Source organism: Rhipicephalus microplus, chromosome 2 (assembly GCF_043290135.1).
Source record: "Rhipicephalus microplus isolate Deutch F79 chromosome 2, USDA_Rmic, whole genome shotgun sequence".
NCBI classification, from domain to species: domain Eukaryota; kingdom Metazoa; phylum Arthropoda; class Arachnida; order Ixodida; family Ixodidae; genus Rhipicephalus; species Rhipicephalus microplus.
This window is the reverse complement of record NC_134701.1, coordinates 27,845,549-27,864,251: the sequence shown is the minus strand read 5'-3', so window position 1 is coordinate 27,864,251 and position 18,703 is coordinate 27,845,549. Positions and strand designations below refer to the sequence as shown.

Here is an 18,703-nt window from a genome sequence, read left to right as displayed (position 1 = left end):
CGCACGGAAGAGCGGATGTACGAATGGACGGTCACACAGACGGACGCGTGGTAGGACGGAAGCAATAATGAGTGGATGGACGAATACTTCGCCCCACTCTCAATCGTTCATTTCGTGAAAATGCCGCCATTCTTTTAAGCTGTGCACCTCATCTTTACAAGTCCCAGGCGCTTTACTTTTGAGGGCTATCAGGTGCTGCAGAGTTTTATTCATACTTCTTTCGTTTAATTTTGCTTCAATTTAAGGGATCTCAATGTCTCCAGCGCCTTCGTTTTTACCTTTTGTCTTAAACAATCCCATGTGTCTGCAACACTTTCTGTTCCTTCCGTAAGCATTTCATCAATAAAAGCGTCTACATCTTATAAAATCCCTCATCGCTTAGCAATGACGCGTTTAGTTTCCTCAACTATCAGTTAAAATTATTTCTTTGTTGTTTCATACCTATGCGACTGACAACCAAGCAATGATCCGAAAAGGCCACTGGAACTACGGTGAAACCATGACAATTTGCATATTGTCTAGCGATAAGTACACGCGGTCTAACCACGCATGACTACTGCCTTGAAATCACATGTACATGACTTCCCAGTTCCTTTCTATCCATTCGTACACATTGATGATTGATTTGTGGGGTTTAACGTCCCAAAACCACCATATAATCATGAGTGACGCCGTAGTGGAGGGCTCCGGAAATTTCGACCACCTGGGGTTCTTTAACGTGCGCCCAAATCTGAGCACACGGGCCTACAACATTTCCGCCTCCATCGGAAATGCAGCCGCCGCAGACGGGAATCGAACCCGCGACCTGCCGGTCAGCAGCCGAGTACCTTAGCCACTAGACCACCGCGGCGGGGCATGCATTCGTACACGTCGTCAATGTCATGGTCACTAATTATTTTCTTAACACATCACTGCTATTGTTACGAATGCTAGTATTACTGCCTCTATCACGAGCTTTTAAAGCACAATTGAAATCCTCTAACAGAATAACCCGCTTATCGCACTTCGTCCACTGGAACAGATTCGAAAAAAAATGGACACGCTCTTCTACACAATTTTTAGCATATATGCATATTACACGAAATTCTACGTGGCAAAATACAAAATGACAATATTAACTCTTCCTGACTGACATGAGAATACGCTTTGGACAGCAAGGGCCTGCAATTTCATAACTAAAAGGATACACCCCGTGGACATTCTTGCTGCATGGGTAACGACTGCATAGTATCTCTGAGTGAAACAGCACACCATGCTCCCGGTCCCCTCCTTTCGAACCTTAGTTTCCTGGATGGTCCGGACGTCTATGTCTCGGTCAATGACCAACCGTATTAGCTGACTTTGCCTACGCCTAGCTGCCAACACTCTCACGCTAAGCGCAGCTATGATAAGTGACACGGTTGGTGCCATGGCGATTTATATACGTTGAAGGAGTAGGCCCGGAGCATGGTGCTAACCTTTCACGACCAGCCGCTGGCTAGTCACCTGCAGGATCATCCTGCTTTCCAGCGTTCTTCTAGAGGCGAAGCTCCTTAAGGCTCGGGTTTGTCCATCTCTAGTATGAATGTAGTAATACGTAGCCATAGGTGGCCTATACCTGCTCTAGAGTGGGTATGTGCCTCAGGAGATGCGAGATGGGAGATGGCGGTTCTTGGAGTATTCACTAGATGGACGCATTGATGGATGAACAGACAGACTAGCAGATGGTCGTACGGATGGATAGACGCGCGGCCGCACGAACGGATGGACGCACGAACAGACAGACAGACAGACAGACAGACAGACAGACAGACAGACAGACAGACAGACAGACAGACAGACAGACAGACAGACAGACAGACAGACAGACAGACAGACAGACAGATGGCCGGACTCACAGATGGACGCATGGACAGACGGACGGACGCATGAATGGACGCACGAATAGTCGTGCGGACGGACGGAAGCACAGACGGGCTGACGGACGCTTCGCCCAACTCATCATTATTAACTTCGTCGATACGCTGTGATTATTGTTTGCCTGGTTCGGAAGTATCTATTCCGAATCCATCTTCTGTTTCGGCTTCAAACGCCTCCGCCTTACTTTATGAGTCTTTCCAGGGGGCTCCTCGCAGTTAACCGTTGACGTCTTGCCACTTTCACTTATCTCGTCACACACCCGCTTTGTCGTTGCACTGGTGACACTTATTTCCTCGCTGTCCAACGCCTCTTCCTGGGCCGCTGTTGCGTCGACCTCGACCGCGGGCACCCCATTCTTCAAGGCACGTGAGGCTCGTTTACTGACGGTGGCATGAAAATTGGACACGCTCTTTTATACAATCCGGCGATTGTCACAAACGACTGCAATTTTGGTCTCACTCGCACGCCCCATTGTCCCAGGAAGGATGCTTTTGTGTTGGGAGGACGGCATCCGGTGACTAACGACGCAGCAGCGGCGCCGCCGCGTCTTCCTTACACCTGTACCGAAAGGGGCCCACATGTGTTCGAGAAAAAATAAATGACGCCGAGAGGGAACGGGACGTCCCGGAAAAGTTTTGACTGCTTCGAAATCGGCAGCTGACGTGCAACCAGCAAGGGGTGCGGTCGTCGGTGTCGCGAGGCTCGCGTAGGCGACGAGTATCGAGTGACCCGCGCAACGTATTGAGGCGGCTGCAATACCGGGCACCCTCGCCGTCTACTAAGCTGGCAAGATATTCAGCACCTGTCACCTCCCCTACGTGTACGAAGAGTTGGCCTGGTCCATGTGGAATTTTTTTGTGATTTTATAACTGTTATTTTATTATAACCAGCTTTTCGATAATTGTAGTTATGTGCGCTGCGTCGCACGTAGACGTTCCGAAGCGTGCGCCTGAGCTTTTTTTCGCAGTTTTTTCTATCTCTTATTGTCATCATGTTGATATTTTAATATTATTCCGCATATTGGTCTTTTGTCTGTAGCTGTTGTAGTGTTGTTTTGTAGAGCATAGGTTGTTATACAGCTGTTCTTTCCTTTGCGCGAACATTTGTTGTTGCCTCTTAAGTTATTTTCGTAATCTCCTTGCTATTGTCCTGGTTTTATTTAAATGCTTGTCGGTGTTTAATCAAGAGTCCGTATCTGCTCCATGAGTACGTTGGTCAGGCTCATTTATTACACCACGTGCAACCCCGCACGGGTCGAACGACCTGCAAATAACTTTGAGATGTACCACTTCGAAGCCTTTCAGGCGTCGCAGGCCGAAGCGTAAAGTGGAAGCCTGCGAGTCTGCCGCACGTTGATGTTAGATCAGTGGGGTTTAGCCCGAAGTGTGTGACAATATCTGGCGTTCACGACAGGACAGGCCGATCACGTGGTGACGTCTGGGAGATGACTGACGTAACTCGGAACGTTCTATATGCAGACGTCCTATTGTTTTTGTTGGTAGACAACTGTTGTAACAATGGACGGCACGAAGTTTGATAAGCTGATTGAATTGGGCAAATCCTTTGGTTCTGTAGGCAATTAGCTCTTTGATTTCGTCGAAAAAGCACGAAATATGCGAAAGAAGGAACGTGATGCCGAACGAAATTGGTACATGCAAAATATGCAACTCAAGATGGAACGACAAAAAGGGCAGTCCAGATTTAGAATACAAGAAGAGATAGAGCACTTGAAACTAGGACTGCTCCCTATGCAGTTGGACCCCTGCTGAGGTTCTGGGATTTCCAACAGAAGGACCGTCCGTGCCTGGAACACAGTCGTACCATGAGTACGTTCAGTTATTGCGCCATAAAATTCAAAGCAGGCGGTGCGAATTTGTGGTTTTAGATGTAATGCACGGAAGGTGAAAAGGGCCCAAATGCATTGAACCGTCCGGAGCCGGGCTTAACGGTAATATTTCTGGTGCGAACAACGAGTTCATCACTGAACCAAGTTTGTTAGCTGCCGAAAGTGCTGTGTGGCCACAGAGGCTAATGAAGGCTTCAGTGATAGTGACGAGTGTCTGTACTGGCAGATTCTTCAAGATGCAGAAAGGTCATCTATAACTGACTTGGCACAATTGCCGTGTTTGTTTGTCACCATGGCAGCGGACAGGGATGATGTTCATAGCACTACCGGCCCGGCAGACAATAACCCCGGTACAGCGACGGGGACAGAGTAGTGTGCTGACGTCCACTGCAAGTTGGGCAATGTAGTTGCAAGTAGTTCTCTTAAGGATGAGCGGCGCCGCTCTGACATGGTCACTTGCGTTGATCAACTGTCGGTGAAGCTGACTGCATGTCAGAATGCCAGTGATTTATGAAGAAATCACCGCGGCTGTGAGTACAGTACAGAAGTTCAGATCGACCAGACTACCTCCACTCGAGATGTGATAAGAGCAGGCTTCTCGAAAGAGGGGACTGAGCAACATGCAAAAAGAAAAAGACACCGCAAAGCAAAAGCGAGAGAGTAACAAAGTTTGCAAATCAATCCAGGTTATCGAGCATTGTAAAACGGCAATCAACGCAATGAAATCTTTGCGTTTTGTGGCATTCGCCAGTCGAATGGGCCCCCGTGATCCAAACCAGCCGACTTCTAGAGGGGTGAGGCAGGTATTTGTTCCTAGGGCTTGGAGGGGCCAACCCCCACCAGTCCATAGTTGTGTTCGAGGAGTGGAATGCACGGGGAAGGAGTGCAGCTTGGCTGGACGATGCGACGTGGTTGAGAGGCCGATTTCCGTAGACTATGGCGTACTACTATGGGGTAAACTGATGGGACACAGCCGTAGTTGTAGCGACCATCCTGCGTATTGTTTTCTCTGGTTTGTGAAAACGGGCCTGAGAAATCGACCACCGCGAGCGCGGGTCAAAGTTAGCAGTTATGCTTCGTCAGGTGAACGCTACTTGACAAATTCTTGAGAAACAGTGCTCATATTTTTTTACTTGCTTTTCAAGTTCCCCATGAACTTAGTGGTCTCCCTAAATACAACGTTTTCGAGTGTTTTGTTTGTATTTGTTCTTGTGTGAGATGACCCACTCTTTAAACTGATTGCCACGTGTGCAGTTTCATAGGGTTTGTTTTAGGAACTTTAACTGATTTACGTTCGCAAAAGTAGACTTCTTTGAGAGACTCTTATCAAGTTACCTCTGAGTTCGAGGTCTATCACGGCATGCCTGCGTGTTAAACGCGGCGAGAATTTCATCAAAGCTTTTTATTTTTAATGAAGCGCATTGGTGCGTGACTAGTACAAAGAAGGCGCACAAATTGCATCTAGGACAACAAATTGCATTTGTTTTCATTTATTCTGTTTTAAGGCATCCCAATATTTGATTTTTGTATACTGCTTATAGCGTGTATTTTGGAATATGTGGCATCAAAGAAGGCTTCCGTGCCTCAGCTTTGAAGTGTACAGTATTTTAGTCATTTTCTGCTCGTATGTGTGTGGCCATGGCCTAGCGTGCGAGATATGACTTTCGTCAAAGTGTGACAATGGAGTGCCGTGTGTCTAAGTTTGTGAGTGGTGTCGCTTACGTCAGTGAATTGGTGCGCGAAAAAGAAAACTCAGTCATGGACGACCGGGACACTGAAAGCTCACGAACAGTGCGCCTTTGTGATCTCCTTCAATAATACGCAGCAATATTCTTGAGAAGGGAGCTATGTCACAAACGACTGCACTTTTAGCCTCGCCCACAAGCGCCATCATCCAAGGAAAGGTGCTTTTGTGTTGGGTGGACGGCATGCGGTGAATAACGACGCAGCAGCGGCGCCGCCATGTCTTCCCTGCGCCTGTACCGAAAGGGGGCACAGATGTGTTCGAGGAAAAAGAAATCACATCGAGAGGGGACAAGACGTCCCAAAAGAGTTTTGACTGCTTCGAAATCGGCAGTTGACGTGCAGTCAACAAGGAGTGCAATCGTCGGTGTCGAGAGGCGGTGTTGGGGTGACCCGCGAAACGTATTGAGACGGCTGCAATACCGGGCACCCCCATCGTCTACTAAGCTGGTGAGATCTTCAGTGGCACCCGTCAACTTCCCTGCGTGTAACAATAGCTGGCCTGGTCCATATGGAACTTTTTATTGTGATTTTTTCAACTGTTATTTTAGAATCACCAGCTTTTCAATAATTGTAGTTGTGTGCGCTGCGTCTCACGCAGAAATTCTGAAGCGCGAGCATGATCCTGTCAAAACTATTTCTTTGTATCTCTTTTTGATTACCGTCATGTCAATAATTCATTAACGTTCCACGTTGTGACCACTTGTACTACTTGTAATGTCCTTTTAGAGCATAGAGAGTCTTGTAGCTGTTCTTTCCGTCACGTGTTAGTGTTTTTTCTCCTGTTCTTTTCGTAATCTCTTTGCCATTGCCCTTGTTTTAATTGAATGTTTGTTTAAGCAAATGGTCGTGTCTATTGTATGAGTGCGTCGGTCAGGCCCATACACCACAACACGTGACCTCGCATGGGCAGACCAACCTGCTAATGTACTAGAAATGTACCACTTGGAGGCCTTTCACGCATCGCAGGCCGAAGCCTAAAGTGGAAGCCTGCGAGTCTGCCGCACGTCGATGTTTGATTGGCAGGGTCTAACACAAGGTGTGTGGCATGCATATATGCATATAACACAGAATCATACCTGGCAAAATAGAAAATCACAATAAAAACTCTTCTTGACTGACATTAAAATACGCTTTGGACAACGAGGTCCTGCAATTTCCTTACAAAAAGGACACACCCAACGGACACTCCTGTGGCATGGCTAACGACTGCATACTATCTCGCAGTGAATCGGCGCACCATGCTCTTGGTGTCCTCCTATCCGTCAACCTTAGTTTCCAGGACGGCTAGGACGTCTATGTTTAAGTCATGATCAACCGTGAGGGCTGACTTTGCCTACGCCTAGCCACCAACCCTCTGACGTAAAGCGTAGCTATGCTAAGTGGCACGGTTAGGGCAATGGTGACTTATATACGGTGAAGGTGTAGGCCCGGAGCATGGCGCTTACCTTTCATGACCAGCCACTGGCTAGCCGCCTCCAGGAGCATCCTGCTTTATTGCGTTCTTCTTGTTTGCCTGGTCCGAAAGTCTCTGGTCCACATGAATATTCGTTTTCCGCTTCAAACATCACCGCCTTCCTTGAGGAGTCTTTCCAGGGGGCTCCTCGCTGTTGAACGTCGACGTTTTGATATCGTCGTGCACACGCTTTAGCGTGGCACTAGTGACACTCACTTTTTCGCTGTCCGACGTCTCTCCTTGAGCATCTGTGTCATCGACCTTGACTGCGGGCGCCCCTCTTTTCAAAGAACGTTCAGGCTCACCCACTGACGGTATGATGGCCGGTGCTATTCAGTGCCGAGGAGGCTCGGCCTCCTTGCTTTCTTCACTCCGCGCTGAGTAACCGATTTTCGCAAGGACCACTGAGTTGCCGGTTCTTTCAGCGGCTTCCTACATCTCGGCCACCTCCATGACGTGCTCGGCCACCTTTCGTTCTTCGCTGTTCTAGTTTCCGAGGCATGCGTCCTCGCACAGTTAGGCCCGACGTGCCCGAAGCGTCTACAACGGGAGAAGCGGGGAAACTTGCACTCGCTATGAACGTGGCCTGTACCTTAGCAACGCAGGCACCGCATTGGACAGCCAGGCACCACGAATAAGGCCAACTCTCCGTCAACACGGATTTGATGAGGAATGTCTTCAACCTTGTAGGCGCTCTTGTGCTTGGGCAGCACCATCTTTGTCGTGGAACACTTGTCGGCCATTCCGGGGACGCACCACCTCTCACGCATCCCATTTCACTACTTTTCCGAAGTTGACAAAAGCCGCTCTTACGTCTTCATCACTTACACTGTGGGGCGGCCAGTGCAGCCTTAGCTTCACCAGCTCATCGTGCGGGTCAACGACGACGCAACGCCGCCCCTTCACCTTAAGCTCTTTCAGCGCAAGTAGGCGTTTTGTGGGAGCAGCGTCATTGAAGGTCACCGCCCACAAGTGGTTGATCTGATGAGCGTGGAGGCTCACCACACCAGGCAACAGGCCTGTCGGCGTAAGCACGTCCTGGAAATCCTCGACCTTGTAGGGCCTGGCTCTGACGTCCCCATGCAAAAACACGATGTTAGTAACAAGCTTTAGTTTAGGCAGCTGAGGCAAAATAAACAGATAATGGTCATCCTTATTTCTGTTTCCGCAGCTCATAGCCGTTGAAGCCGCTCCGCTGGAGCACATGACTCTGCAAACCGTTCAGCTTGGCTGCAGGAAGCACAATGCGGCGCTCTGCTGACTAGACACCGGTCAACTCGCAGTAGCTGCAAAAGCATGCGCAGTTGGGGTGGTTAGATAATGCAGTTTCATGAGCAATCCTTGGGTTTCTCGCTTGCGCTGTCTTCTCATCAAATCATGTAGTGGTTGTGACCTTAGATTGGTCATATACAGCTGTTCTTTCATCACGGAATCCATAGCTTGCTCGGGTATATACGAATTGTGCTTGTTTCGTACCGTGTGTAAAATTGGTAACACGGTATAATCAACCCTGTAAAGTCCGCTGTATCATATTTGATACATAAAATATAATACCTCAATTAGGCTACATAAAGCTACTATAGATGTCATGATAAGCAGCTATTGCATACTTGACATGTTATGAAGAAGGTACAGTCACAGAACACCTACCAGCTTAGAGAACAGAAACTGTACCTTTGGGCTGTTGTATCAAAATACCATGCAAATATGTATTGGTGGCGTACTGAACTTCAATACCGCGAGGCGAGATGGCGCTGGTAGTACTATCATCATCAATAAACAGACGTGTTTTTTTGCTGCAGGGGTGGGGCAGGGCTGGTTCGCGCTGCTCGCTTTCTCTGTTTTTTTTTCGTTGCTAAATCACGTTTCACGTCTGTAATTATCCCCAGGTGATCAAGCTGGCCTCGACTGGCAAAAACAACGTAAATCAAGTGAAGTTTGGATCGTTTATTGCGAGTGTAATGGCCGGTACAATCAATGTATACGGTCTGGTCCGGATATGCATTTAACTGAACATCGAGATCGCTGAATGAACATCGCTCTCATTGTGTTGCGGCGCTTGAGTTTAATAGCGTGGCTTCAGGACAAGGGTCCGATTCTGCCGTCAGATGCGGCGCTTGCCCCGTAGTGTTGATATCGAAGCGAAGTGAAGGCATGATGTAGACTCGGGAAGGAAATTTTCACATTGCCGATAGATAGCTTGCGCAGTGAGAGCAATGTAGTTTTGCTAAATTTGTTAAATAAGCAATTGCGGATACGTGCATTTCTGAATCTTTCTCGCTCTGCAATGCTACATTGAGTACTTCATAATTGTTCAATGTCGCGTCGTGTCGAGAGGGTAGGCACTAGTTTTAATTCTCAGCCTTGAGCCCATATCATAGGTATTAGGCATTTAGAAGATGGGCTTAAAACATTTCAGGCTTGCTGCATTTATTGTTAGAGTTAAGTTACCAAGCTTCCAACTTTTGAGGGTCAGTTTAGTTCACCTGCACCACTTGGAACTGGTTCACAGCTGCGCACGAGAAGTTCAGAACTTGTGCAGCACGAGTTTAGCAGTGCGGCATCACAAGTGAATGACAAGGTGCCAACAAGGTGGAATCCTTATTTTTGTTCGCTTCATTTAGAGAGGTACAAACATCTTGGCAGAACACGCCGTATTTGTAGAGGTGGGTACAGTAATCACGTCTAATACTATGTTGTTTGTTAAGCTGTGCGTGCGGTTGCCCCATACCAGCGCCGTCAGAGCAGAAGGTACAGGAAATTCATGAACTAGTTTCGGCGCTGTACCACTCCTGCGCTTTTTAAAATGAATGCACGATTTAAAAGATCCCATTGCTGTGCCACTGAAATGAGTGGCTAGGTGCAGCACTTCGTAAAATCAATCGTGCAGTGCAGGCGAATCGAACAAACCCTTAAGCACACAAGCGTCTTAGCCTTTCACCCCCATCCAAATCTGGCCACTGTGGCTGGTATCAAACAGTTTCTTGTTGATCTCAGCAGTGCTACACAATCTCACTAATAGTGTTACAGTTTCAACATTATTGAAGTGTAGATTCCATGCCACGGTAGACAGCCATTGCTTGTGGTCAATCTAAAGCACACCTCCACAATATGCGCGGTAAAACATTCACAAATACAGCATTACACGTGTGAAGTTCAAGATGACCTGTTGTAGTGGACATTCAGATGTTTGAACGGCCTTGGAGAGTAGACATTCGGGGGTAGTCATCCTGTCGTTGCATGGCAGTCTGGAAAACAAGTAACATCACCAGATATCATTGCATAAAATCAACGCATAATCAACGGATAAAATTTTTCAAAGTAAACAAATAAACTGAGTTAACTAGTAAACAGCAGTATTTTATACATATATGTAATGGTACTTCATAACACGTGTATCACGCAGGGCTGCTTCCTCACAAGGCATGCCATGTAGAAGGTTCATTGCCCATTGTACACAGCTGCTTCCATGTCAGGTGGGTCAGGAGGCTTTGGTGGAAAAGAAGTATTTCTCATTTATGTAACGCTTTCTCTGTCACGCTATAGCGATACCAGACCCAAATTTGTGTGATGTTTCTCAAACACGACTGCGGTAAAGTATTACCTAGTAGGTTTTTCGCACTAATATATGGGCTAGCTACGAAGACACATGCGAGGCGACAGTGATTTATTTGCCCTCTTTCATCACAACGACCTGGTTGTTGCGACCTAGTAATAGAATTTGAGAAATAACTATTGAGTCAGTGACTCGTTCCCACGCGAAGCCACGCCCCAAGTAACGCAAGGTTTTCCGGTTACACATTGAGACGTTAAACAATTTTAAAATTTAACATTGCAGTACACTACCACCGTGTGACGCCTTTGCAGTCATTGACAAAAAACTACATATGTTGAAATTAACCAACAAGCCTTGCAAGCAACCGTCCTTAAAAAACTGAAGTGTTTTGTACTCACTGGCCCGGGCTTGCAACGGGTGTTCATCCGATAAAAGCTTCAACGGGCGCTTCGTTCCCCGGAAGTCACTTGAATTCCCTTCACGGAAGCATTTGAACAAGTCAAAATGAACAGAACGAGAAAGAATGCGCCGGTCGGCAGAGGCTCGAAACATTCACAGCGAAATGAAACAGCGAAGCAGACACATCAGGACGTACCGCGAGCCGTTACCTGCCGTCGCAACCGTTGGCCGCCGCAAACTTTGAAATGAGGAGAATGATGTCAATAGGCTGCTGCTCACCTCGAGTAAACTGGAGCAAAAACTATTACAAAAATTGATGAAATAGCACCTGTTTATTAAAAAGTACTTGCTAAAATAACAAGTTGTTTTTATGTGTAGCGGTACGCATAGATGCAGTATTTGATTATTTTAAAATTAAAACTTCGCCCCAACGAGGGCGCCCTTACAAGAAAGTGCAATAACGTGAGTGGCGAGAGACGTTAGTAGATCCACTCTGGGTGTTTGAAACAAAAACGCGCCGTGGTTGACTTTTTCGCCCCCTACAGGTGATCACTTGAACTTGAGAGTTTCCGGGGCCTGGAGCGACGTCGTTCAGCTCGAGCAAGCGAACGTGAGACCAAACACGGCGGTCTACGCGGAGTGTCTGCTGCCTGCGAACTTTGAACAGGAGAGCAAGCGTATGCTTGGCCGCCGCCACAAACAGCGCCGAGCTGGTTTGGAGCTAGTGCCGAAGAAATCGACGGTATTGCGGCTTTTTTACACAAACTCGAGCGAGTGCAGCGCGCAAACGCGAGTCTACCGACGAGGCCGACGGACGGCACCGAGCTGCTTCTGACTGACTGACTGGAGAGCCAACTGTAATGGCGACCAATTTTCTCTGAGTTGCGACGTTAGCGAAAGCCCCACCAGTCCGTGCTGGTACACTTACAGCGCGCGACATACTACAACCAAGCTCGTTACGAGAACTCGCAACGTGTTTTCGGCGACTCCCAACGCAGCGACGAGGTCCCAGCCCAATATCGTCAGCCCGCAGCTCATCGCGGCGGCGAAGACAGGCGAGCACTCGATGAGCGAGCGTACGGGAGGCCGACGGCAACGGTGGCCAATTTCCAGGTGGTCCCAAAGCACAGGCGAACTGCACACGCCCAATCTGACCTTCGCGGTGCATTTCGTGCGTGCAATATACAACACGACCCAGCCCGTCGCCGGCAAGCACGATCCGTATCGGAAACGTGACAAGTAGAGTAGAATAAAGAATGATAACCTAAATGCGAAAGAACCCATGCAGCGCTGATTTCTGCCCTGAGTCGGACTGAAGTATACATCCGATAGACCTGCTGTTTTCTCGGCCGCCACATTGGCCTCCCCAACTGTTTCTGTCACGTGTTCGTCATGACTATCTTGAAGCCAGAGATATACAGCGCGGCGTGGTGACGTGTCGAGAATCGCTCCAGACTTCATGGGTGTACCGAAACGTAAAAGGAGCAGCCCACGCTCATCCAAGTATACACACAAGCACTACGTCGTAATTTCTAGATCGTCGAATCCAGGCAGCCGTGGTCGAGCACTCCGAGCGCGAGGCAACATGAACCGTCGCCAACAAATTACGGAGAAAAACTGAGCCAAGAGAGGAGGAGGACGGGTAGTGACCTTGGCAACGCTTATCGCACTACCTGCAATCCCAGGGCGGTTCATTCCTTCGGAGCGTGTTTGAAGACTCAGTGGTTTCCATGCGGCACGCTTTCCTCTGTGGTTGCTCCTCAACTGTCTATTCATTAATCGCGCGCGCCTATTGGGCTCCGTTACTCCTTTTTCGGGTAATTTTGCCGGGTAATTTTGTAGACTATGTTCTATCGTTGGCAACAAGCTTGATAAGGTCGGGGCCCGCGGTTGCTCCATTAACCACAAGGTTAGATTCGCGTCGTGTAGAGCCAACGTCATCTGTTGTATCCCTTTGTCGTGTGTTTGTGTCTACGTGGGACAGACATGCCGATGATTAAGAGAGAGAGAGAAATAACGTTTATTTGCACCCGTCTAGAATGACGGGGGAGGAGGCTTTGGCCTCCGCCCCCAATCATCCCCCTAGCCACCGGCCGGAATCCTTTGGTACTCGGCGGTGGTCAGGGCGAGACCGATGACTTGACGCTGTTCTTCGGCGTCACGGCTGTGTAATAAGGCCTCCCAGGATTCTACGTTTCTACTTGAATTATTGTAGGATGGGCAGGTCCCATACCATGTGCTCTAAACCCGCAGTGCTGTTGCAGTGCGCACATCTGGAGTTGAACTCTTCCGGGTGCCATTTACTGTACAGGTGAGGGTTTGGAAACACTCCGGTTGGCAATTATCACCACATAATTTCCTCCTTTTTGCTCAGCTGTTTAGCTGCCTCTGGATAAATTTTACGGTGGAATTTATAGCGTGCGGTGATTTCCTGCAACGTTCGTAGTTCGTCTCCTGTGGAGAGGGGCTGCTCGCGCGAAGGCGGCGGGTCAGCGTCGATCGGCCGGATAGCGAGCCCTCGGGCGATCGCGTACGCCTTCTCATTCCCCTTCAGACTTTGATGGGCCGGGGACAAAACTAGTAAGATTAGCTCTGCGGGTACTGGTCCTTGTCTTAGATTTTTAGCGGCTGTAGCAGAGATCCTGCCGATATCGTAGTTTTTAATGGATGACTTAGAGTCACTAACAATCACTCGTGTGCATTTTTTAGTTGTTGCCAAAGCAATCGCAAGTTCTTGTGCGTCTGTGGTGGTTGTGTTCTTAGAAGTGCAGCACGAGATTAGATCCCCGCTTTCGCGAACAACTACCACGGTGTATGCTCTCTTTCTTTCGTATTCTGCAGCGTCCGTGTAAAGCACGCCAGATCAACCTTCAAGTTTCGCCTGCAGGGCTACAGCTCTAGCTTTGCGTCTGCCTTCATGAGACACAGGATGCATGTTTTACGGCAGCGGTATAATTTTTAGTCTTGACCTAGTTAATTTAGGTATGCTAGCTGTCTGTCTGGAACACTCCGTGGGCTCGAACCCCAAGCACTCCATGATTTTCCTCCTGATTCTACTTCTCAAAGGTCTTTGGTGCTGTGACTTCATGGCGGCTTCTATTAGCTCATCTAAAATGTTGGAGACGCCCAGCCCAAGAAGTCTAACCATAGAGGTGTTCGGGGGAAGCCCTAGCGTTGTCTTGATGCCTTTCCTTATAATGGCTTCATTTTTTTTCTGCTCTACTTAAGTTAAGGGGCAAAGCATAGTACACGGCATATCGCGAGAGCTTCAACTAATCTTAAAAGACTGGCTTCCTTCATCCCCGCATTCTTGTTAGAAATGCGCTTAAGCAGGTGGCACGTCTGGTTCGCACTAGCTTCGAGTCTCCGGATAGTTTCAGTGTTTTTTTTTTCATTTGCTTGTATGCGCATCTTTTGAATTCTAATACTGTCTACGGTCGAAATAGCATTAACATTCACTAGTAAATCGATGTCACAACCCCTTCCGAGGGGATTGTTTGTTTTCCTTTTTTGCGATGGTAGAAAAAGAGCCTTTGATTTTTCTGCCGAGCATTTCAGCCACTGTGGGTCGAGATATTGTTCAATAGTAATGTCACGGGGTCGTGACGTGGCTGAAGACAGGATACTTTGTGTTGGGGTTTAAGAGTTTATTTTGGCGAACCTGTGCCCGGCAAACGGAAAGTCCAATTACAGTAGCAGTCTTGCACAGATAGCAGTGAACGGAGCGTCGGCGGTTGATCAACTACTGACAAGCGGTGAAGTGCGTCGGCATTTATACTCTTGCCATCGAATGTTCTAGCGTTATCGCTGGCGGTGGCGTAGGTTCCAGAATAATCTGTGCAGTTCGCAGAGTGGGCGTGATCTTACCGAAATGATTTACTAAAGTCCAGAAGCTTCTCGAAAACTGCACGCACGTTTTGCGCTGAGAATTGTGTAGTGTTTTGGGGCGATAACAAAACTTGTGAAATGGAACGTGGCAGTATCTATAGCCGCCTCAAGTGTGCTTTCAATATGTCTGTCACTACCCTTGTTTATCCACAGCGTCACATCGTCTGCGTATATTTTGTGATGCAGATTTTCGATTCCTTCCAGCTTCTCAGGAAGTCCAATCATGGCTATATTGAAAAGAGTCGGAGAAAGTACAGACCCTTGTGGCGTCCCTTTATTCCCCAATTTAATGTTTTCGAGCAACTGCCCTCCCATGCTGATAGTGGTTATACGATTTGAGAGAAAACCCCTCTCGTAGTTGCATGTCTTGACGCTTACGTTTAGCGCACTTAGGTTCTTAAGTAAGGCTTCATGTTTGACATTGTCAAACGTCTTGGAGACGTCCAGACCCACAATTACTTTGGTGTCAACAGTCTTTTTGTCTATTATCTCCTCCTTTAGCTGTAGCATAATATCGCACGTCGATAGGTGGTATTTGAAGCCTATCATAGTATCGGGGTACAGATTTTCATCATCCATGAACCTAGTCAGTCTTGTTTGGATGACGTGCTCGATCAATTTTCCTACACAAGCTGTGATGGAAATGGGTCTGAGACGTTCAAGACTGAGCTTTTTCTCTGGCTAAGGAATGAAGACCACATTGGCCGTTCTCCAAGCTTGCGGTATTTCTCCCTTGTCCCAGCATTCTTGCATATAAGCTGCAAGTTGACGAATGGAGCCGTCGTCAAGATTCCTGAGCATTCTGTTGTTGATTTTGTCCGGACCGGCAACCGCTTTTGTTTTTAGTCGGTTGATTTCGGCCCTAACTCCTACAACCGCGTTGGGGCTGTCTAGGTCCAGGTTTTCTGAACCAGCGTAGTCAGGGAACTTTTAAGATTCTGCGCAGCTGAGGTATCGATCTCTAACCTTCGTTAATAATTCCGTCGTCTGACCTTCATATTTATACACAAGCTTTTGAAGTTGCTGTCGGGCCTCCGACTTGGTTTTTCTGGGTTTAATAGATGCCGTAGTAGCTGCCATGTTTTAGCACTGCCAATCTCTCTATCCATCCGATCACAGATACTACCCCACTTTTGCTTAGTAAGTTCCAATGCATAATCTTCGTTCTCTCTATTCAGTGAGCAACTTCCTTTCGGAGATTCCTCTCTCCTCTTTTCTAACTGATTTTTCGCTCTAAGTTTTTCTTTTTCTTCCACATGCTTACAAGATGTCTATCAACGGCTTCCTCATCGCCAGCGTCCATCTCTTCTGTAGCGTCCTGAACCGACTGGATCACCCCTTTACTCCAATTGTTAATATCATTTATGGGGTCCTGTTCCGACCTAATATTTCTAAAGGTCACCCAATCTGTAGTTTTGACTTTTCTCTTATTGATCACAAGTGGACCATTGGCAACGATAATCTCTAAAGTTCTATGATCACTACCTAGGTCTTCCCCGGTATTGCACCACGTGGCGGGGGTGCACTGCTGACCAGGGTAAGATCTGGCGTCTTGTCTTGAGATACGCTATTTCCTTTCCTCATTGGCGGCATTGGGTCCATGATAAGTATCAGCTCATGTTGTTGAATTTCGTTCCACAAATTTCTGCCCTTAACCTGTGTGAATTTTTAACTCCATGCCTTATGATGTGCATTAAAGTCGCCCAAAATCAATAGTAGACCGTTTGCTGAAATAACGTTTGTTTTCGTGAAAATATCACCAAGGTTGATTTTGCGCTGCCTGGCGGACTATACACATTCAGGATAAAAAGACTCTTGTCTTGGCGCTCTCGAAGCAGGAGTTCGACTAAAACGTGATCGATCTGCGAATTCCCCGTCTCGTGCTGCAATGTCGTAATGTTTCTCTTTACAAAGGTCGTAAATTTTTTATCATTACCCGACCCGGCAAAAGATTTGTAACCTGCTAATTTTGCATTTTTCCCACACTCCTGGATCGCAGTAACCTCTGGTTGATCGGCGTTGGTAAGAAAAGATTGTAAAACCGCACGTTTGCACAAGAAACCCCTACAGTTCAACTGCCAAATTGTATTACTGCAAGGGTGCAGAGCCATCATGGTTTAGCTAGAGTGCTTGGCATAGTCATTCAATCTGTCGGTCCCTGCTAGCAAATTCAGCCTTAATTTGCTCAATAGCGTTACCTACTTGTTTTATCTGTTCTGGTACAGCTTGGAGTATACTTTGTATTGACTTTGTTTCTACCTCAAGCGCTTCCATTCTCGCTCCGTAATTTTCTCCAATTTCGGTTTTTTTAGCCCTCTTCTTCTTTAAAGGCAGTTGGTTTGCTACCTGAGGTGTTTCCGGCGCCTGCCCTGGTTTACTGTTTAGATGAGCCTTAATCTCATCAAGCTGTTTGCCTAATTTCGCATTTTCTCCTGTAATATTCTGTTTTGCTTTTTAAGAGCAATAATCATCTCTGTATTAGCATACTGGAAGACCTTAATTACCCAATCTACCTGTGGTCCTGTGAATTTTGACTTCTCCTGGGCACAATCACCACCATCATGGGGTGCCTTGTGAGAAACTCCCGGCTTCTCTAGTGGTGGAAATCGGGGGAAGGATTCCCAGCGCCCTCTCGATCTTCTGCGATGCTTGGATTTGCGCCTCGAACAATCTTGAAGCCCGTCTGTCCTGCTCTGCCACTGTGTGTCCTCTTCAGCCTTGCATCATGCTTCTTGCTCCCGTGCTTCTTCAAGCTTCATTTCCCACTGTCGCTTCTTCACTATATAAGGTGTCCGAAAAAGTTCTTCGCACCTTTTGTCTCCGGTCACGTGCTCCTCGCCACACAGACGGTACCTCGGTGTACATTCATGGTCCTTGGGTAGGGAGGCCACCCCACAACCTCTGCATGCGCGGGCTATCACATACGTCGGATCGATGTCCCAGCTCACCACACCTGTAACACACTTAATATCTCTTCTTGTAGAGAAAACATTTCATTGGTGTCCCAAAGCAGATCATCCATCTCGGCACGTAGTCGTCAACAAAGGTGATGATTACCGAAGTGGAGTTGCCCGCCCTTCGCACGCCAAGAATAGGACGATTCTCTTCGTGTGAGAAAGCCAGTTCCAATTCCCTCTCAGAGAGTCTGTTATCAAGTCCACGTACCACTCCTTTGCCACTGCTTTCAGGCGCTGCCATATATGTCTTCACCTCGTACACCTTGCCATCGAGCTTTATGACTTTCAGGTAAACAATTTCTTGGCATCATCCTCCCTCGGCGAGGTGTATATCAACGTTCCTTGCTTGTTGTTCACAACGATCCTGTCCTCCTCCCGACCTATCTGCCATGGAATGCCTGCTGCCATCCTTACTGCTCCACCAATCGCAGGTGCCGAGTGTCTGGTGAGCGTCAGTCGTTCTTTTGGGCCCCATATTAACCTTGTGATCCGCGTTCGGAAGACGCGTTAGATGCAACGCTACCGACCACTCCGCGAGCTTTTTTCCCGCCGTTTTTTATGAGGGTCTCCTGCTTACACCATGCTTGTCGCCATTGAAGCCGGCCGGCACCGTCCTGCCCTCTTTTCCGCATCCACTGCTGGTAGACGCCGCCCTGGTGGCGCCATTGCATTCTCGTTGTTGACTCTCCTGGAGCTCCGCCACACGTTTCGACACTTTAGCCACCCAGTCCGAGCTTTCCGATTCGATGTATAAACATTCGTTTTAGGGAGCATCTGTCTTCCTTGCAGGGAAAACCCCTAACGCACCTGTCCATGCACTGCGCTGAGTGTCAGTGTGAAGCGCAATTCTCCGCAACAAAGGTTTTGTTCAGAAACCGCGATCGCACGACACCAGAACTTTTCGAGGCCTACCACAGTAACGCGAGGGCTTCTATGTGCATGAGCAATCCTTCTTGACC

At 47.9% G+C, this 18,703-nt stretch overlaps 1 non-coding gene across 1 annotated transcript; it reads right to left on the bottom strand.

The window, feature by feature from the left end:
• Window positions 1–777: 777 nt before the first annotated feature.
• On the bottom strand, window positions 778–850 carry TRNAS-GCU (transfer RNA serine (anticodon GCU)). The gene has a single exon. It is a non-coding gene; the product is annotated as a tRNA-Ser (tRNA).
• Window positions 851–18,703: the final 17,853 nt, after the last annotated feature.